The sequence below is a fragment of the Lissotriton vulgaris genome, chromosome 11 (genome assembly GCF_964263255.1).
Source record: "Lissotriton vulgaris chromosome 11, aLisVul1.2, whole genome shotgun sequence".
Classification (NCBI taxonomy): domain Eukaryota; kingdom Metazoa; phylum Chordata; class Amphibia; order Caudata; family Salamandridae; genus Lissotriton; species Lissotriton vulgaris.
In genome coordinates this window covers 520,367,862-520,388,093 of record NC_141699.1, presented here as the reverse complement: position 1 = coordinate 520,388,093, position 20,232 = coordinate 520,367,862, and the positions used below count along the sequence as shown (strand labels likewise).

The window sequence follows — 20,232 nt, the reverse complement described above, 5'->3', positions numbered from 1 at the left end:
CTTAGGGTCTGTGAAGAAGTACGATTTCCCGCCAGTGTTAATCCTCAGTTTGGCCGGATAAAGCATCGCGTAGTCAAGTCCCAACTCGCGGAGCTGTTTCTTATGCGGTATGAACTGACGGCGCTCCTCTTGCACTTTGACCGTGAAGTCGGGGTACAGCGATATGTTCATGCCTTCCATCTGGAGCTGTCCTTTTTCCCTAGCCAGCCGCAAGGCCGTGTCCCTGTCCCTGTAGTTCAGGAGCTTTGCTATGATGGGTCGGGGAGGCGCGCCAGGTTGAGGTTGAGGGCCCAAAGTGCGATGCGCCCTCTCCACGATGAACATTGGGGAGAAAGCCTCCTCCCCAAGCAGCACTTTCAGCATGTTCTCTACGTAGAGCTCCATCTTACCAGTCCGAGTCGATTCCGCTACTCCCGTTATACGAATGTTCGATCTGCGGGAGCGCACTTCTAAGTCCTCGGCCTTGTCACGGATCACTTGGAGCAGCCTGCCGAATTGCCGACGGTCCTTGTCCCACTCGGTCTGCGCCTCCTCGGCCTCCGTGAGGCGTCGTTCCGCCATATCTAGGCGCTCCGCATGTTTGTCTACTCGCTCCGCCATGCGGTACGACAAAGCGTCTATCTTGGAGCCCACCGCCTCGATGCTGTTCTGGATGCCCTTCTCCATCGCCGCCAGCAGGTCCCGAAGTTCTGCAGGTGCCGTTGTCGCCGCTGCCCCTTTAGGGGAGGCCTCCGGTGCTGGCGACTCAGTCCCCTTCGGCCTCCGGCGTTCAAACGAGAGTTTGGCCTGCGCCGCATCGTTTTTCCCCATGATGTCCTCCCAGTGCAAGGGGGGGCTCTGTCACTGAGAAACCTCCTCGTCGCAGTCTAGGCAGGGCCGCGAGAGTAGTGCTCCGCTCACTCCTTCACCACTCCCGGCTGCCGCACCAGCGTTGGTGGAGCGGGTGGGCCAAAATGGCGGCTATGTCGAGAGCGTCACCTCTGGTGAGCTTCTTGTGTAGGCCACCGCAGTCTGCGGATTTTATGCTAACCCCTCCGGGTTTGCTAACGACAGTGTCCTTTCAGCTGCAATGTCTCGGTGCGTGGGCTCCTAGGTGAACTAAGGCGTACACGCGGCCGGCGTGTCTCCCAAGCCCCCGCAGCTCGTGTTCGTTCGTCACCGTGCTCGCCCGCTCCGTTGAGGTGTGGCTGAGAAGGGGTGTCGTGGCTTTAGCCCTGGGGTGGTGCGGTGAGGCTGGGGGGGGGCCTCCCGTGTGTCCTGGTGTCAGCGCGCCGATTCCAGCACCGCTCGCCCCGTCTCCTCCAGTGTTCGGGGCCGCACGTCGGGTGACGTCGTGCGGTCTACTCCGCAGGGCAGGTCGCGGCTTCAGGCCTGGTCCGCCACCACTCTCCTTCGCGGAACTTCTCCGGGTTTTCTCCGCTACTAACGGCCGCTCCGGTTCGCTCAATCGGGTCTGGGGGTACCAGGGGTCACCAGGTACCGAACACAGCTACGCTGGCATGCGGTAGGATAGTTTATCAGGATATTTTAGGGGCTTAGGCGAGGAGCCGAAAGCTCACACGTCCGCCATCGACGCTGGCTAGCTCCGCCCTCCTGGTTGGCATCTTCCTATCGCCATCCTGGTCACTGGCTAGTGACTCAGACCCTGTTCCCTCTGCTTTCAGGTTCTTCACATCTCCGATCCACCCTTGGATCCACCCGGACACTTTTCCTCTGGTCGCCTGCGCCATTTCTTCGCAGCTCTGCATAGGAATCGACGACAAAAACCGACACCAAAAGACACCTATGCACCCGGCTTCCCTGGGTGAGGTAACACAAGTACTCGGTGCTCATTGGGTCTTGACTCTCGAAGTGTCCTAGTCTAAAAGGGTTCCATCGTAGTTCACCTCTAAGTGCCCTTAATCTTTAAAATTGTAACTTGTTCGTTCTCCATAGAAAGTCAGCGGTGATCCGCGGCTGTGTTTAGACACGGCATGCGTCCCCCGTGGGCCTCCTGCGACTACCTTGGGGAGTTCCTGGTAGCCCCAACGGTTCTACAGCCCCTAGGCCTGCTTTCTAACCCTGATGTGGTTCTTATACCACTATTTTAGTATATGGTTTGTGAGGCCCCTAGGGCATAACGTATAATGTGCAATTTATCATATGCTAATTAAGTTCCTTGTATTGTACTTTTACCTCTGACCTCATAAAAGTCAAGAGGGGTTGTGTTTAGAATAAATACATATACATTTGATATATACCTTGTGTGGTGTGCTTTCATTTGATCAATCAAGAGATTATAATTGGTAAAACAACTTGCTTAACTCGCCTCTAAGTCTTAGCCTGAAGGCTGCTCTCCACAGCTACCACTAGGATAGCTTTCTATAAAGGTTGACTTTAAACCTACCATCAATAAGGGTCGTTTGGACTGGTTCAAGGAGTCCACTAGAATAGTGGACATCATATGCCAGACCAACTTCTCACACCAGGTACTTGGTGAAGATCCTTGCCATTGATTTGAGACGAAACAGAAGTACTTTGTATTGGTAGTGGGTACCAGCCACAGTAAATCGTAAGAGTTTCTGATGTTCGGATGGATTGGGATATGAAAATATGCGTCTTCCATGTTAAGCCAGGTCATGAAGTCCCTTTCGTATAAACGGCCTAGGATATCGGAAAGCGTTACCATCCTCAACATCTGCTTCCTGAGGACCTTATTGAGATTCTAAAGGTCCAGTATTGGCATCCATTCTCCTGATTTCTTTTTTTTATTAGGAAAAAACGAAAATAAAAACTTTGTTTTTTGTGACATCGGAACTTCATCTATTGCTCCTTTGGTGAGCATGACCAAAGCCTCCTTGCGTAATAAGTGAAGACAGGGGGAGGGAGGGTGAGGGCACTTTTGGATGGAGTAGTCGGCAGGGCTGACTGAATTCTAGAGTTTGACCACTGGTGATAAGGACCAGCACCCAGATATCTGTTGTTATTTCGCACCACTGGTGGACATAGCTGGAAATCTTCGCACCCACACTTTGGGAGGGGAGGGGAGGGGAGCTGGTACCCTGGCATGATCATTGCTTCCTGCTTGAGTCACCACCTTCTTGAGGCATTCGTTTGTGCCCTCCCTGGCGAGAGAAACCAGCAGTAGATGACTGTCAATAAGATGGAAGACTGTAGGATTGTTGGTATTCCGAATAGTATGGCTGATACTGTTGAGCCCTCTGGTAAGCTCCTTTGTAAGGGGTAAATCCTCGACCCCTATCACCTCTGAAGAGAACCTTTCTGTACTGCAATGTGCCCAACGACCTTACGGTGTCAGTGTTGTTCTTAATTGCCAACAGTGCCACATTGATGTACTTTCCAAAATATGACTCACCATTAAAAGCCATATCTAAAACCTACGTCTTCACCTCAGGATGAAAGGTGGTCGCTTTCAGCTATCCTTGCTGTCTGAGTGCAGCAGCTCATGCCAGCTGTCTAAAACCAGCATTTGCTACATCAACGGCACAGTCAATGGTTTCTGAAGCTGCACGCTCCACTTCCACTAGTATCTTCCGTGCCTCTTGTCTCTTCTCCTTAGGTATAAGGTCTATTAAACCTGCCATGTCTGACCACATTTAGGGGTCCTAGCGGCAGATAGTGCCTAAAGCATTTGCTGCCCTTATTGTCACTGCTCCCATAGAAGACAAACGTCTCCCTAAAATGTCCATCCTACGCGTTCCCTATCAGGAGGAGTGAGAATCGGAGTAGCAGGGTTTTTGGAAAACTTTTGTGACGCCTGAGAAACAACTGAGTCCGACTTGGGTGCCTAATGAGGCAAGATGGAGAGTCTTCTGGCGCCTTTTACTTCTTCTCAATATGGGATAGCACTGGCAATATGGATGCTGGTCTCTTCATTATTTTCTTGCTTTCCTGCCATATGTAGTCCATAATTGGTATGGAGGTACCAATTTCCTTGTGTTTTCCTCGAAGTCATATAAAAAAAGCATTCAGTCTGTTTGACCGTACTAGGCAGAGGAAACCTGTTGGCTGCCCTCTGCATCAGATTATGAAACCAGCCAAACTCCTCTGGAGGGGAATCTGATGGGAGATGCGGAGTAAGGATAAGGAGCAGAGGTTGGATCCAGCAGCTCATTTTGCTCTCTATCTTCGTCAGAAGAGGAGGCATATGGTGCTCAGGGCTCGGTTGGTCCTGGGTCAGGAACATTCACAGTTGTGCTTGGCAGTAAAGCGACTGGTGTACCTGGAGGATCGATTTGAGGTATAGGCCTGTATGGCTGATCCTGTTTCAGCGGAAGACGCTGCCGGTAGTCCACCACAATAGCCTGTTGATCCTGTACTAGTGATGATGGCAGATGGGCCATGTCCCGGGGGCGAGGCTCTGGCTGAAAACCATAGGAATGGCGATGGTGAGGCGGAGCCATATACCCCTGCAGGTAGTATTGTGACTTAACATAGTAGTCACACTTTACATGAAGCTCAGATGGGCTATAAGTCACACCATGAAGACCATCATTGTCATCATCATCTTCATCATCTTCTACAGAACCCTTCAGCAGATCCAACGTGAGTAAGGGTGAAACCGTACTAAATTCTTGCATGGCTGACTGTAGGAAAGTCTTGGTTACTCTGGTAACTTGAGTAATCATTTTCGACGGTGGTGTCAACGGTGAAGACACAACAAGAAATGAAAATTCCACCGTCAACTGTCGTCGACGATGGTTTCATCAAGGGTACTATCATTGACGGTGTTATCATCAACGGAAAAGCAGTTTTCAACGGGACACTCGTCGACGAGTCGGTTGTGGTCGGGATCTTTGCCGACGGTAACCTAGTTGACAAGGGAGCGTTGATGGTCTTCGCAGACAATGGAATGCACGTGCGTTTCATCAGGTCAGAACTTTGTCATGCATTCGCCCTTTAACGGTTACGCAAGCCGCAGAGTATTGCGGTTTACTTCCTATGGCGGGCTGGGAAGATCAGTCAGTATAAATGATCCATTCATACAGATCGAGAGGCATAATTTCATTTGGGAGATGCTATTATTATTTGTATTGCAGAAATGCTTGTGTTTTCAGTGTAGGATCATACCTGTAATCTATATCTGTTGCGGTGAGAGAATTAGCTTATTGTATCCATTGTGGATGCAATGCTTTTACATTTTGAATGCTTGCTTTGGTAACAACCTCTAAGGTTGGTATTAGAGTTATGACAATTATGCTTTTCCCCTGTGCTAGTGCTCTTTTTTTCACTACAGCAGTATAGCAGTTTGTACTGTATCTTTTCAGTGGATGCCAAACCCATTTCAGTGTTTGTGTACAAATCTGATTTGTATGCTATGGGTACATTTTGCATTCAGTGAAGGGGTGTAAGTGTACCCTGATTGATCCACGTCTACACGGATTACCAAATTAGTGGTATTTACACGTTTGTGTAAGTGTTTGGAAGCTATCATGTCAGCTTGTACGGAACAGAGAATCGAAATTTGCCTAGCTAGTGTGACGGTAAGTTTCAATTCTATTAAGGACACGGAGGCGAGGATTATGCTTTTCTTTCTCCGCCATTTATTAAACACAAAACGCACAGCAGCCAAGAAAAGCTCTTATTGGAACATCATCATCGGTTTCAATAAAAGGAAGAAAAAACATCAAATAAAATCAACATAGTGCAAATGTCCCAGACTTTAACTTCAAGTCCCAGCACTACAACTTGTAAGGATCCGAGGGTAGTCCTTTCACAGTGTCCATTATCCTTATATAAACATCAAATAAAATCAACATAGTGCAAATGTCCCAGACTTTAACTTCAAGTCCCAGCACTCCAACTTGTAAGGATCCGCGGGTAGTCCTTTCACAGTGTCCATTATCCTTATATAAACAGTCCCCTCTCTCTGTTCTTCCTCTTTCTTCGCGAATTACGCTACATCTTTACTGGTCCTGCTTGGCACCATCATTACCTAGTGACAAAACACAACTGCGTGAGATTTGTACAACCAGATGCATGTCAGCAATGTAACACGGACCACAACAGGCATGAAATGAACAGCATCAACTGGAAACCTACGTACTTACTGGCATACTGGTGGGACGTCACACGCGGACGATCTGGGTGGGATAATCCTCGCCTCCGTGTCCTTAATAGAATTGAAACTTACCGTCACACTAGCTAGGCAAATTTCGATTCTATGGTAGGACCGGAGGCTCAGATTATGCTAGTTTAAAGCTTACTCACCACCAACCGGGCAATGTCCACCACTGGCTTGAAATAAAACTTCTTAAAAGTGGACTCTGAAGACCAATCCGCTGCACGCATCAAGTCCTCCAAACGTGCACCTACTGCAAACGCCTTAGAGGCCATGGCCCCTCTGGCAGAATGTGCCCCAAAACATTTAGTATCGATGCCTGCTTCCTGCATGACCCAGCGCACCCACCTGGCAATTGTGGGGGAAGAGACTGCATGGTGTGGCTTTCGCAAGGCAATTAACAACTGACGTTCACCCGGAGGGCAAAGATCCCAGGTCATGTCTTCATACTCTTTCAAACAGTTCACAACACATAATTTTGGGACATCCACAAAAGCAGGATATGTAATGGATCTGGAGCCAGACTTTGTACGGCGGCCAACCGTAAAGGTGACGCCCTCAGGCGAAAACACCCGTGCGGACACATCCAGAGCTCGAACATCTGACACTCTGCGACACGACACCAAGCATAACAGCATGGCCAATTTGGCCGAAAGCTTCTTCAAAGACAAATATCTATTGGCCTGCCAGGAGAGAAATAAATTCAAAACCACGTTCACGTCCCAGAGGACGGAGTAACGAGGTTCCGGCGGCAAAGACAACCGGACACCTCGCAAGAGCCTGCACACAAAAGGATGTTCCCCCACTGGGAAACCGTTCACCGGCAGGTGCGCAGCAGAAATCGCTGAACGCATGGCATTGATTGTGCGATACACCAAACCCACCGTAGCCAATTCCGTTAGGAAGTTCAGGATGGGAACCACTCCTGCGACCAAAAGATCCAGGTCGTGTCATAGAGACCAACGTACCCACTTAGCCCAAGCGGACTTGTAGCATTTCGACGTACTGGGAGCCCAGGCCTTGGACAAGAGTCCCTGAGCCGGTTGCGAAAGGCCTGGGAGCGACCAGCGTCCCCTGAAAGCCTCCATACCATGAGGTGGAGAGAACCCAGCGCGAGGAGGTGATGAGGCTCCTGATCTGGACTGAGAAGCAGGTGAGGAAACTGGGGGAGTAGGATTGGAAAATCCCAAGAAAGTTCCAGTAGAACCGGAAACCACACTTGCGACCTCCAGAATGGAGTCACTAGGACCAGCTCCCCTTTCTGCCGGCGCAGCTGAGCCGCCGCTCTCGTTATCATGGCGAAGGGAGGGAACGCATAAGGAGACTCCCGACTCCAGTCCTGAAGAAACGCGTCCGTGGCTTCCGCCACCGGATCCGGCCTCCAGCTGAAGAATCTCGGAAGCTGATGATCCAACCGTGAGGCAAAAAGGTCGATCGAAAAAGGACCCCAGAGGTCGTTCAACCATTGAAAAACCGACACATCCAGCTTCCACTGACTGAAATCTCGTAGATATCTGGAATGCCAGTCCGCTACCTGATTGGACTGGCCCGGCAGGTACTCTGCCTGCACCGACACGTGATTGTCCAGGCAATAGGCCCAGAACTCCTTCGCTAGGTCCGCTAGCGCACGGGACCGAGAACCTCCCAGATGGTTCACATACCGTACGGCTGAGACGTTGTCCATCTTCAAAAGAACACACGACTACACCGTGTCTTTGGTCCAGCAACGAACCGCAAAGGACCCCGCCAAGAGCTCCAGACAGTTGATGTGCAACTTCTGTTCCTCCGGCGACCAGGCGCCGCCTGTGGAAAATTCTCCGCAGCGAGAGCCCCAACCGGCCCTGCTGGCATCGGACTTGATCACTAAATCCGGGACCGACCCAAAGATCGCCCGACCATTCCAGGCTTCCATGTGAGAAAGCCACCACGTCATCTCCTTCTTCACCTCCTCTGAGAGAGGAGCCATCTGATCGTAAGACAAACCTCTGCGCAAATGAAAGGCTTTGAGGAGTTGAAGGGCTCTGTAATGCAGCGGCCCTGGGAAAATCGCCTGGATGGAAGAGGACAAGAGGCCCACCACTCTGGCAATCTGCCTCAACGAGGTGTGGGACTTCCCCACAGTCTGTCGCAACACATGATGGATCTTCGATAGCTTGGGGCCGGAAGACTGAAGATGGACTCGACAGAGTCTATGATGAAACCCAGGAACTCTATCCGTTGAGAGGGAACCAGAACCGACTTGGTCTCGTTGATAACAAACCCCAATTTTTGTAGAAGCGACACAGCCAACTGCAGGTGTTCGCGCAGCTTCCGAGGACATTGGTCCAAAAGCAAAATGTCGTCCAAGTAGACGATTAGCCGGACGCCCTGACTGCGCAATCACCGGGTGCAGGACTTTCGTGAAGCACCACGGAGCGGAAGATAGACCGAAAGGAAGGGCCATGAACTCGAACACCTGGCCCTTCCAGACAAACTGCAGGAAACGACGGTGCGGGGGATGAATGGGAACCACCAGATAAGCGTCCTTCAAATCCAACCGCACCAACCAGTCCTGCGACAGAAGAATGTCGCACAACAGATGGATGCCCTCCTTCTTGAAGTGGGGATACACCAGCCACCCATTGAACTCCTTGAGATTGATGACTGGGCGACGTCCGCCGCCAGGCTTGTCCACTAGAAATAGGTTGCTGATGAACCCCGAGGGATGCCGAGTTGAACGACGAACGGCCCCTCTGCGAAGCAAGTCCGCGACCTCCTCGTCTATCAACAACGCATCGGCCTCTGAGAACACCATCGGAGAAGGGGCACTCACCTGAAAGGGCTGGTCGTAGAATTCTATATGGAAACCGCGGACGGTTTGTAACACCCACGCGTCCGCGGTGAGAAGTGCCCATTCCCCCCAGAAGGCTGCTAAACGGCCGCCAACACAAACTTGGTCTGCAGGAATTACACTCACCAGTATTGGAGTTGTTTCCTGCTCCTTTCTTGAAGCCGCGGCCTCCAAATCGCTGTCCTCTGGTGGGATAGAAGTTGGTATAGTTGGCAGATGTATTATACTGCCCTCGTCCGGAGCCTTGCCCTCTGTTGCCGGCATTCTGCCCTGTACGGCCGGTCGCACGGCCCCTGCTGCGACCAGCCCCGGAGAAAAAACGCTGATGGAAAACACGTTTGATGCTGGATTGGGCTTTGTCCAGCGAGGTAAAGGTAGATACGAATTTGCCCAGTTCCTTAATGAAAGGCTCACCAAAGAGACCCCCTTGGGCCACCGCCCCCGCCTCCGAAGAGGCTAGGTCTCCAAGTTTCGGGTCCAACTTAACACTATCCGTGCGGCGCATTTTCCCGCTGTACGCTGTACTTTGAATAATCCCGCGGTTCATGACAAGCTCAGCTCGTCATGAGTGTATGAGAGGTGTACTTCATGACGAGCTGAACTCGTCATCAGCTTTGAAGGGGTTAATTAGAAAGGACCGACGGCGCTCTGTGGAAAGGGCGCAGTTGGCGTTGCCCAGGAAAATAACCACCCTTTGTGCCCAGTTAGACAGCACCTCAGGGGAAATGGACGCACCCGTGACCTTCGCTTCCTCCGCCATATCTAAGATCTTCGTGATCGGACCCACAGCTTCTAACAACTTATCTTGGCAGGACCGCCAAGAACGGTCTATGCCCTTGCGCGGGTCCTTCATGAATTTTGCCAGAAATGTCGCCATCTTGGCATCCAGGTCCAGAGTCATGGCTACCTTGCCTTCCAACGATGGCCTAGGGCATTCCCCCCTCAGACCGCCTCTGGCCTCCTTCTCCAGAGGTTTGCGAAGCCTGCTCGCCACGAACTTGGCCACTTTGTCACCCGGGGCCCAAGCCGCTGACCGCGGATGAATAATTTCATCCGGGTTCAGCATGCCAGAGCTATCCCGAGGCAACTCCGCAACCGAGCCGGAAGGACGCCAGGAACGCTCCGACTCGTCGTCATCGTCGGTATCTGGGGAATCCCTATCAGGGAAGAAGGTGCAACCTCCGAAGGTGCCACCGGGACCGGGGCGGCGGGCTGCTCCGCGGGGGCGCGGACGCGTTCGCTAAGAAAGCATCCCGAAGACGCTCAAAGGCGCCCTTGTCCACTCCATGGGCATGGTCCGACGGCCCTTCCTTGCAAGGCTTCTTCGGAGCTGGAGGGCCCTCCCCCGAAGGACCTGGAAGATCAGCGCGCGCCAACTTGGCGCATTCCTCAACAATACGTGCCGAAAGGCGGTCTTCCATAGGGCCAACTACTTCGGTCACACACCTATAGATAGAACTATCAACCGCCTGATAGAACTCCTCATCATTCAGGTAGGAATGGGGCTCCTCGTAGTATTCATCCTCCATAATGAAAGCTACTCTGACAGACGACCACCATCTGACTTAGAGACTCCCAACGGCCTCCACAATACAGCCCCAGACACAGGGGGGTACAAGGTATTCCAGCAGCCCGGAGGACTGTACGGCTTTTGGGTGTCAGGAACTGACCGCAGCTAGGGCGCACTCAGACCCCACATAGCGCGCCGACCCACCACAAGGGACCAGGTCTGCCCCCGCCACAGCGCGCTACCACACCAGGGGCTAAGGAGTGCTTGAACCGGCACCACCGGCAGCAACGCGGTAAAACCGCAATACAGACCCTCAACAGGGCGTAAGAGTGAAAAAAATTCACTGAAATGGGGCTACAGACCCGGCTTCACCGAGCGTCACTGAGGGGGCACGAGGGCAAGGCTCCGCGTCCGTTGGATTCCTCAGCGTGGCTCCTCTGAGGAGAAAACCGCGCTAAAGACCAACAAGACGCCGCAGTGCCCTCTAGCTGCTGATACACGCCGCGGAACCACTACGGGAAAATGTTGCGAAAGGTGCGGAAAAACCGCCCCGCGACGGTCTCAGGGCTCTGTGAAGAAAAACAGCCACAACGCTTACACAGACCCCGAAAGAGCAATCAAGAAAAACCCCAAATGTGAGGTAAATACTACAATAACCCAAGAGCAAAGAGAAAACACTTAACTGGCTGCAGGAGCAGCGAAGAAAGAGGAAGAACAGAGAGAGGGGACTGTTTATATAAGGATAATGGACACTGTGAAAGGACTACCCTCGGATCCTTACAAGTTGGAGTGCTGGGACTTGAAGTTAAAGTCTGGGACATTTGCACTATGTTGATTTTATTTGATGTTTTTTCTTCCTTTTATTGAAACCGATGATGATGTTCCAATAAGAGCTTTTCTTGGCTGCTGTGCGTTTTGTGTTTAATAAATGGCGGAGAAAGAAAAGCATAATCTGAGCCTCCGGTCCTGCCATAGAATTTCTGTGTGTTCCTGTGTCCAATGTTGGACTGAAAAATCAGGTCTGAAAGGTTTATCCAAAGTATATGTTCTGCCAAAATTATGGAATCTTATAATGGATTGTAAACCTTTCAGAGTCTTTAAAGGTTTGCGCAGAGTACATTTTTCTAAAAAATTACCTGGCAGGCTTTTACGTTCACTTGATAGCTCATATCCCAAAAATAGGACATTGAGGTGGGCAATTTTTGATTTTTTTAAAGTTACATTTGTAGCCCACATTGGTAAACTCCAGAAATATGTTGTTCACCCTGTGTTCCAATAACATTGTTTGTCAGATAAATATCATCTATGTAGGACAACACCTCCTCATCAAAATGTTGAAGTAACTCTGTTACTTTTGCTGAGAACAACCCAAGGCTATTCTTATAACCTTGGAGCAGTCTACAGAATTGGCGGTGAATGCCTAGGGCCGAGAAGCTGTCAAATATGTGCTTCCAGGCACTCTATTTTGGCAGAAGAAACCATTCGAGATATCTAGTGGTGTTTTGTATTTTTTCTACACAATGTAATTCATTAATGTTGCACTTTGTACAGCAAATGCTTGTGTGCATGTGTTTAAATGCCTGTAGTATAAAACTAGAAAGTATGAATAATCAGGTTTAATTATGGGAATTATTTAAACTATTATTCACGGAAGAGGTGCAATTTTCAATCACACCTTGGTACTCAAGTTAATCTCAGATCTCCCTGACTTGTTTCTTTGCGACATGTTTTATTGGGTACTGCCTTTGTGGAGTAGGAGTAGATTTTAACTGGATTTCATGGTGAGGTGGCTCAGTATCCCACCCTACATGATTGCGGCAACGTGTGGCAGCTAGTGCTAACGCCCACTCTTGCCTTTAGGAACTTTCAAGTGACTCTGAATCGAGGTTGGAGAAATCTGGTAAAATTTCACCTTACCCCTTAGGGCACTCCATAATGAACTCAGACGGCCAATCTCTTTTAGCTAAAAGGATGTTGTATCCATATGTCAAGTTCTCCCAAGAGAAAGTTCCTATGTATGTTCTCCTCCCTTTGGAGAGTAATTTTGTATAAACAGTGTTGGACACTTACCCTTGTATCCGGTGTTTCCACCGTGATATATTTACTCAACACTGCAGTCACCAGAAATTCCATCAGGTTCTGACGAGCTATTGTTATTTCTGCTGCCCTGTCTAGCATCATCAGAGCCCATTCTACGTTCAGAAGCAGAGTCCTCAGTAGCCTGGGCATTTCTTATTTTAAGGCTGGCTACCTTCTTCTTTTTAAATTGACGTTTAGTTTTGGGTTTATCTTCTTGTTTGAACATGTAGACTGAAGGGGAGACATCCTTTACAACGCAACTTTTACCACGCAGTGCTTTTACATTGCAACTTTTACAACGCAAACCATTACAACGCATTGCGCTGGGGGGCGCTCTAGGATAGGGAACAGATTTAATTTACTATCCAACACCTTCCCTACTATCCACGGGGACTGGAGTTGGAATAGTAAATTAAACTATTCACTATCCAGCACCCCTCTACACTATGCGTTGTAAAGGCATGCGTTGTAAAAGTTGCGATGTAGAAGCATGCGTGGTAAAAGTATGCGTTGTAATGTCATACATCCAGACTGAAGTGCAATGTGCCTCCTTTTTCAGTGTGACTAGCCCTTCTGATTTGTGTTCTGACTATCTGTCCCTCTCCGAGCCTTTTGATGAATTCTGAAAGGAATGAGAGGAATGTACATCAGCATGTTGATACCTGTCAGATTTTTTCATATTATCACGGTTTCTAAAATATATATTTCTTTAGAGGGCTCCTGATATTGATGCATTCTGCCTATTAATTTTTGACTGTTATCCCATTTCTTTTTAGAAGAATTGGATGCTTTCTTCGAGTTATCCTTTTCAGAATTACCCACCACTTTTATTTTCCCAGGTCTGGCTCCCAAGTTATCTCTACCCAGCATAGCATAGGCTTCTTCGATAATCTTAGGTAGTTCTCGCGGCTGTAGCTCATGAGTAAAATCCCTCAGGAGTTGGAGTATAGCCACCGCTGCTCCCTCCCTTTTTATATTACCTAAGAAAATTGCTGATACCTGGGCAAAACTGCCCATCAGTTTCATCCCCAAATCCAGGGCAGGTTCTGCCCCGTACTCATTCTGTATTTATTTCAATACATCTGGTCAAACTGCTATTGAGGGGGTATCATTAGTTCTGGTATAAACGGCAGCAAAAACTGTACCCCAAGTAGTACAATCCTCTATCTGGGGAACCATCCCCATTGGCAAGCAAATTGTTAATATTCAATTTTTATATTTTTCCTGCGGGCTCATATGGGGAAATACTGCTTCAAGCTATGCTATTTTCTGTGCTATCCAAAACTAAATATGCTCCCAATTGGTGGGCATTCTTCTCATAACAGCGTTTGTGGGCTGATAGTTGGTATAGTCAATTGAGGTTGACCAGCTTGAGCAATTAGTGCAGGTTGAATTGTGCGTGTCCGCATTACGAACTCTGTAAGGTTTCTGTATAGTTTTATTACGTCTCTGTAAAGTGTACATAGGTTTGCTGCTGACAATGTATAAATGTCTGGATGTTATGTGTAAGCAGCTAGGACCGGCCAGGTCGCTTCTTCTCTGCTGAGTGGACCGAGTTTCACATTTGTTGTAAGTGGAGAACGTATTTAAACCAATTATTTTACTCTTGGTACGTTAATGGGACTTCTATGTCCAAGTATGGAACATATTCTTCAGGTATGTCATCTTCAATGTAAGTATGAAAGTGGATAGCCAGCCATCAATGGAAGCGAGTCCCTAGCACTCAGACTGATATCCCCCTGGAATCCGGTAAGTTTATCCTTTAAGTGAGCCATCTGCATTGGCAACCAGTGGGACCGAACAGCAAAGGGATAGCTGAGGCCAGGAAGCACTGAATCGGGCCACTTCGCCCCTTGTGACTGTGGTTGTGGCGGAAAGGAAAGTTGGAGCCTACGCGCTGTGAGACTACGCGTGGGAGATCAACGGTAGAGGGCGGCCGCCCGCGCTTGAGTTGCAGCTTCTGGGGCCGGCCGAGAGCAGACATTGCGGAGAGAAAGCGGCCTCCTCACAAGACCCTCAGGACCGAGCGTGGGGCGGCCGCGATCGGCACGTCAGCGCATGCGAGACTCCACTCTACGGTGTTTAATGCAGGAGCTGACCCTGGTGACGAGTCAGACCCCTGGCTTGGTCCTGCTGCTGTAGAGCGTGGGTGACTGATGCAAGGCGGACCTGACCCCTGAGGCCCCAGTGAGTCTGGGCTGCCGTGTACCCACCGAGAGGCCTGACAGCTGTACGGCCAGCTCTGGTGACGCCCTGCCTCTGGAGACCCTGGTGAGTGATATACTACAGTGAAGTTTGCAGCGGAGGGAAGCGCGGGCGGTGTATCGCTGCCGGGGCCACCAACCGTGCATATGAGAGTCTGCGGTGAGAGAGGTGGCGGCGGCCACACGGCGCTTGCACTGCGAGTTCCTGGCGAAACTACGCCTCCGTAAGGGAATGATGGGCGCATCGACCGAACACTGGGTGTGTGGCCTAGCAGGGAAGACTAGCTGGTAAATGTGCACCCCCAAGCACTGGGGCCGGCGGACAGTGAACAGGCAAGACTGACGACAGATGCCGGGGTGAGACACTAGGAGTGGCCTGTCCTGATACCGGCAGAAGGCAGAGGCGCGATCTGGAGCCTACACTGGGGAGGACATGGAGGCCTAGGCGACGCTGACCCTGCACACACGGCTGCACCGTCCTGACGGCGGCTGAGTGCCGAGGAGGGGAGCGACGGAGGCGCTAGGAGTGAGTAGGCGCTGCGGGGGTCCCCCACTTCTCCCATCGGAGACGGCGCTGCGGCCCTTGGAGATAGAAGCCCATACAACTTGCTGCCACTGGGGACATTTATAGTAGCACAATGTCCTGCGGTTGAGAAAAGCTGCAACGTAACGCCCCGCTCAACATTTATCGATGCAACCTGATGCCCTGACATTGTGAGGCGCTGTCAACCGCCACTTTGTTGAAAGCTTAGACGCCCGCCTTACAAGAAGGCTGCCAATGTTGAGACTGCACACAAGCCAGCGGGCCACAGCGCGCACCCTCATGAATAGGCAGCCACGCAAGGCGCAGGCACCATTAGCAGCCCAGATATTGCGAGGTGGATTCCACTTAAGAAAAAAGAAAACGTATTTTACTCAGACGACAGCTGATGAGTTCTGAAGAAGTCCTTAAATAGAACAAAACACGTTGGCTATTGTAAAGAAAGGGAAACTAAATTTAAAGAATAAAGGAATGTGTGAATCACGATATTTGGTGGAATTGTTTCTTTAACCTTTAATGTGTGCGGATCATATTTTTTGTATAATTGTCTGTTGTGGTAGTTTTTTCACTCATTAGGAAACTAAGGGGTCTTGTTTCCTTTGATAATTTCCCCATATGCCAGCAATATTCCCGAAATCTAAATAAGTGCGGTATTGTACACTAGACCTCCTTTGTAAATCATAAGACATGGACATGTCGAACTCTGACGCAGGAAGCTCATGCAAATAGAACATTAATTGTTATCATATAAGTTCTTACATTGTGCTAGAGGGGAGGGCTGGTCTATGCGCGTTAATAACTGCACATGAGGAGTTCATCGCGCTCACGACTGAACACTTGCACATAATCCCACGGGGAGTGGGTGCACATGAGACAGTACCTGGCCCTGTACTCTGCTGGTCTGGTACACTAATCTAGGTGGCTAACTAGATTGCACACCCCATACACAGGAATGGGGGGGAGATCACAACAGCACGTTACCTGTGCGTGCACACCATTAGGCAACACGCTGACCTAGTTTGTACTTCTTAGTTGTTACAGATGTTTGAACGGACACACTGCATAGTTCACCCGAACTGTTATGCTGTTGTTAGTTCATTCATTGTTTTGTTGCAGCAGACCGATACACCCACGCATGCCCAGGGCCCCCGCACACCAAAGGGCACCCTACCCTTGATGCCCCTGTCTACTAAACACTCCAGTAATGGCACGTGCTAATATAATTACATGTAACATGCGGGGCATGCACACGCTCCCCCAGAGCTATTCCATATTCGCTTACCTCCAGAGGCACTCAATTGGAATCGCCCTGTTGCAAGAAACACACATGACACAACAGGAACTGGACAGATTGCAAAGGCGCTGGAGGGGGCATGTGCATGGCATGGTATACTCAGCACATGCGCGGGGCACACTAATTTGGGTGAGAGCGGGCACCACGTTCGTCTGCACAGATGTGGTGATCAATCCTGAAGGCTGATACACCTTAGTGCGTGGGGCGCTCAATGGCCAATCAATGTTGCTGGGCTCGATATATGCCCAGAATGTAGACCAGCCATTGTTCCTAAAGAAGCTGTCATCAATGCTGACCCCTTACGCTGGGCTTCCCTGGTTACTGGGTGGGAATTTTAACTCTGTGCTCGATCTCCACATAGATAGTTCCTTTCCCCCTCTTCGGAAGACATCAGCTGTGTCAAACGCGCAAGCACTTACAGGCTGGCTCTCACAATGGGAATTACTTGACCTGTGGCGTGTTCTTCGCCCCAATGAATGTATTTATTCCAACTATTCTGCAGTGCATGACCTACACGTACGCCTGGACAGGGTGGCGGGCTCCTAATCCCTGATTCCACTAGTTGAGAAATCGGAACACCTAGGGAGGACACATTCCGATCATAACCCCATGCGACTTCAGCTAAGCTGGGAAGCGGATCGTCCCCCCATAACCACGTGGCGCCTCCAACCGCCTGCACTGGAAGACCCTGAATTCCGCTCCTCACTAGGGACAGCTATCCTTACATATTTTGGACTTAATGAAGGGACAGCAAGTAATGCACTGGTGGAATGGGATGCCCTCAATAGAGAGGTCATTGTTTAGGTGCAACATGAAACATACACAAACAAATAGCATTATCACTCACCCGCTTAGAAACCCAGTTGCTCCAATATGAATGTGAGGAAAAGGCAGACACTGGAGCCGCCTGGAAAGTCTTCGGGCACAAAACGTGGAATTTATGGAGAGATTTCTGTGCCACAATTACACGGCTCACAGAGCCCGCACACACGCCACATTGGATAGGGCGGGCCGCCTGCTTGCCTGGCTGCTGAAGCAAGAGAGTAACCATGCCCCAATCGGAGCCATACGCACACCGGATGGGACCCTAATGTACACGCAGCGTGAGATTCAATGTAAGTATGAAACACCTTTGTGCATGCATCTGCAGGCGGGAATCTGACCCAAGAATAGAATACCTCTGTTCTGAATGCCTTGTGTGCCTCAATCACGAAGGTGATACCACCACCCATTGACAGGAGGTCATATTGCAGTAATTTCATAGAAATTGTATCCTCGACCAAGACCACACCGCAGCCTTGATCCTACTCGACCTCTCCGCAGCCTTCGACACCGTCTCCCACCACAAACTCGCTGCCAAACTCCACGACACCAGCATACGGGGAACCACTCTCGAATGGCTCCGCTCCTTCCTCACCGGTAGGACCCAAAGAATCAGACTGCCACCCTTCCTCTCTGAACCCACAGAGATCAACTGCGGAGTGCCTCAAGGAACATCACTCAGTCCTACGCTCTTCAATATCTACATGGCCCCCTCGCCGCCATCGTCAGACAGCACGGACTCAACATAGTCTCCTACGCCGACGACACCCAGCTCATCCTCTCCCTAACCAAGGACCCCGTCACCACCAGATTCAGCTTCCAGGAAGGAATGAAGCACGTTGCATCCTGGATGAACAGCAGCTGCCTAAAGCTCAACTCGGAGAAGCCATAGGTCCTTGTTCTCTGACCCTCCTCCACCGCATGGGACACCACCTGGTGGCCCACGGCCCTCGGCAGCCGACTGACCCCCACCGACCACGCCCAGAACCTCAGCATCGTACTTGAATCCTCCCTCTCCATGACCCAACATGTCAAGGCCATCGCTTCCCCCTGCTTCAACACCCTCCACATTCTTCGCAAGACCTTCAAATGGCTCCCCCCGAATCAAGAAAAACAGTCCCCCAGGCACTCATAACCAGCAGACTGGACTATGGAAACACCCTCCATGCCTGAATCAACAAGTCTCTGCTCCGCAAACTCCAGACCATATATAACACCACAGCCAGACTCGTCCTTGGCATCCTTTGACATAAACACATCACCCAACACCTTCGAGTCCTTCAATGGCTCACCGTCGAGAAGAGAGTACCCTTCAAGATACTCACCGACGCCTTCAAATGGCTTCATAATACCGGACCCCAATACCTCAACAAAAGAATCTCCTTCCACGTACCCAAGAGAAACATCCGATCCGAAGACCTTGCCCTAACCGAAACCACGCGCATTTGCAAAGCCAGAATGGGCGGAAGGGCCATCTCCTACATTGCAGGGAAAACCTGAAATGAGCACCTGATCAACATCAGACGCGCTGCGCCCCCTCTCTGAACATCTTCGGGAAGACACTCAAGAACTTGCTCTTCGACTGAACGGAGCAGCTTACCCTACCCCCCAGTGCCCTGAGAGCCTCACGGATGAGTAGCACATCTTACAATTACATGACTGATTGAATCTTTAGGTGTTTGCTACGCTGTAATCATTTTCAGCCTTGACAATGTTGAGGGCATTTCCAATGCCAAAGGCTTTGTAGAAGCTGATGACGTGTGGCAGTGCAATGGCGTTTTTGATGCAGACACTGAAAGTGCTCTAGGTTCCTCAAGCCCTGTACTCGTCTTCAAAGGCTGCTATGGCATTAATGCATGTTTTCTAAATACCAGATTCGTAACTGGTTTTGACTTGGTATGTTAGGAAATTTGTAAAGCGCATGGCTGTCCCAGCAAAGGGATGTCCCAGCGCTGAAGATCAGGGAGAAGGGAGAATATGATGTTTTAGCTACTGAATTAACCATGTTTTTACTGCCCTTCTAAAACCCAGCAGATTGGGAATGCTCCTGATAGCGAAAGGCATTGAGTTCCATAAAGTAGGGGCCAACACTTTGAATGACAGACTCTGGCTCTATGAAAACGTGATATCCGCATCAGGTGTAGATCTGCAGAGTGCAGAGCACGGGATGAAACATAATTGTTGGACCTGGCCCTTTTTAGCAGGTTCACCCCGAAACTTTTTGCTTTTTCCTAGCCTGTTTCTGTGACCTGGTGTTGGTGATTTTAGGCCTCTGCGCACTTTTTCACTGTGGTACAGAGTAAAGTGCGTGAGCTCTCTATGTATGTGTGGTGAGTGACCTGCCCTCCCATAGGAATGCATGGGGAATATGTGTGACCATGGTAGTTCCTGATGTGTGGGGTGTGCAGGGTCGAGTTTGGTATGTGCGAACTCGTGAGATTGAATGCTGCGTAATGATGTATGCGGCATGAATGTGTCTAGTGTGGAAGTGCCACTTCTAGACATGGGTGTGCGTGTGTAGTGAGTGTGCTGACACGTGGTTGCTGGAGCCTGGCTCCAGGATGTCTGGATGGGTCTGCCTAGTGGTGAGTGTTAAGACTAGCATGCTGATGTGAGGGGAGTAGGGCACCTGGGTCCTGAATGGAGCTGGGTTTTCTCCACACAATGCTGGCTCCGCCCCCTGTGATGCGACTGATGACCCTAGCCTGATAAGTTAATGGGAGGGGTGGCTGAGCTCATCAAGGGGGCTCCCAAACCAGCTACGCCTGGTTTTTCCCCCACCCTGCACCTTTAGACAAAGGAATTCACTGCATAAAAAGGGGCTGTGTCCCCTTCCAAAATGTTCTTGTTCCCAACTTGAATCCTGCCAGAGGCGTGCTGCTGCTTGGGCC

The 20,232-nt window shown here is 50.2% G+C and overlaps 1 protein-coding gene across 1 annotated transcript in view; it reads right to left on the bottom strand.

Annotated features, from left to right (window-relative positions):
* Positions 1–20,232, bottom strand: part of LOC147683099 (zinc metalloproteinase-disintegrin-like VLAIP-B) — a 4,305,256-nt gene that overhangs the window by 3,709,009 nt on the left and 576,015 nt on the right. The gene's annotated exons all lie outside the window — the stretch shown is intronic.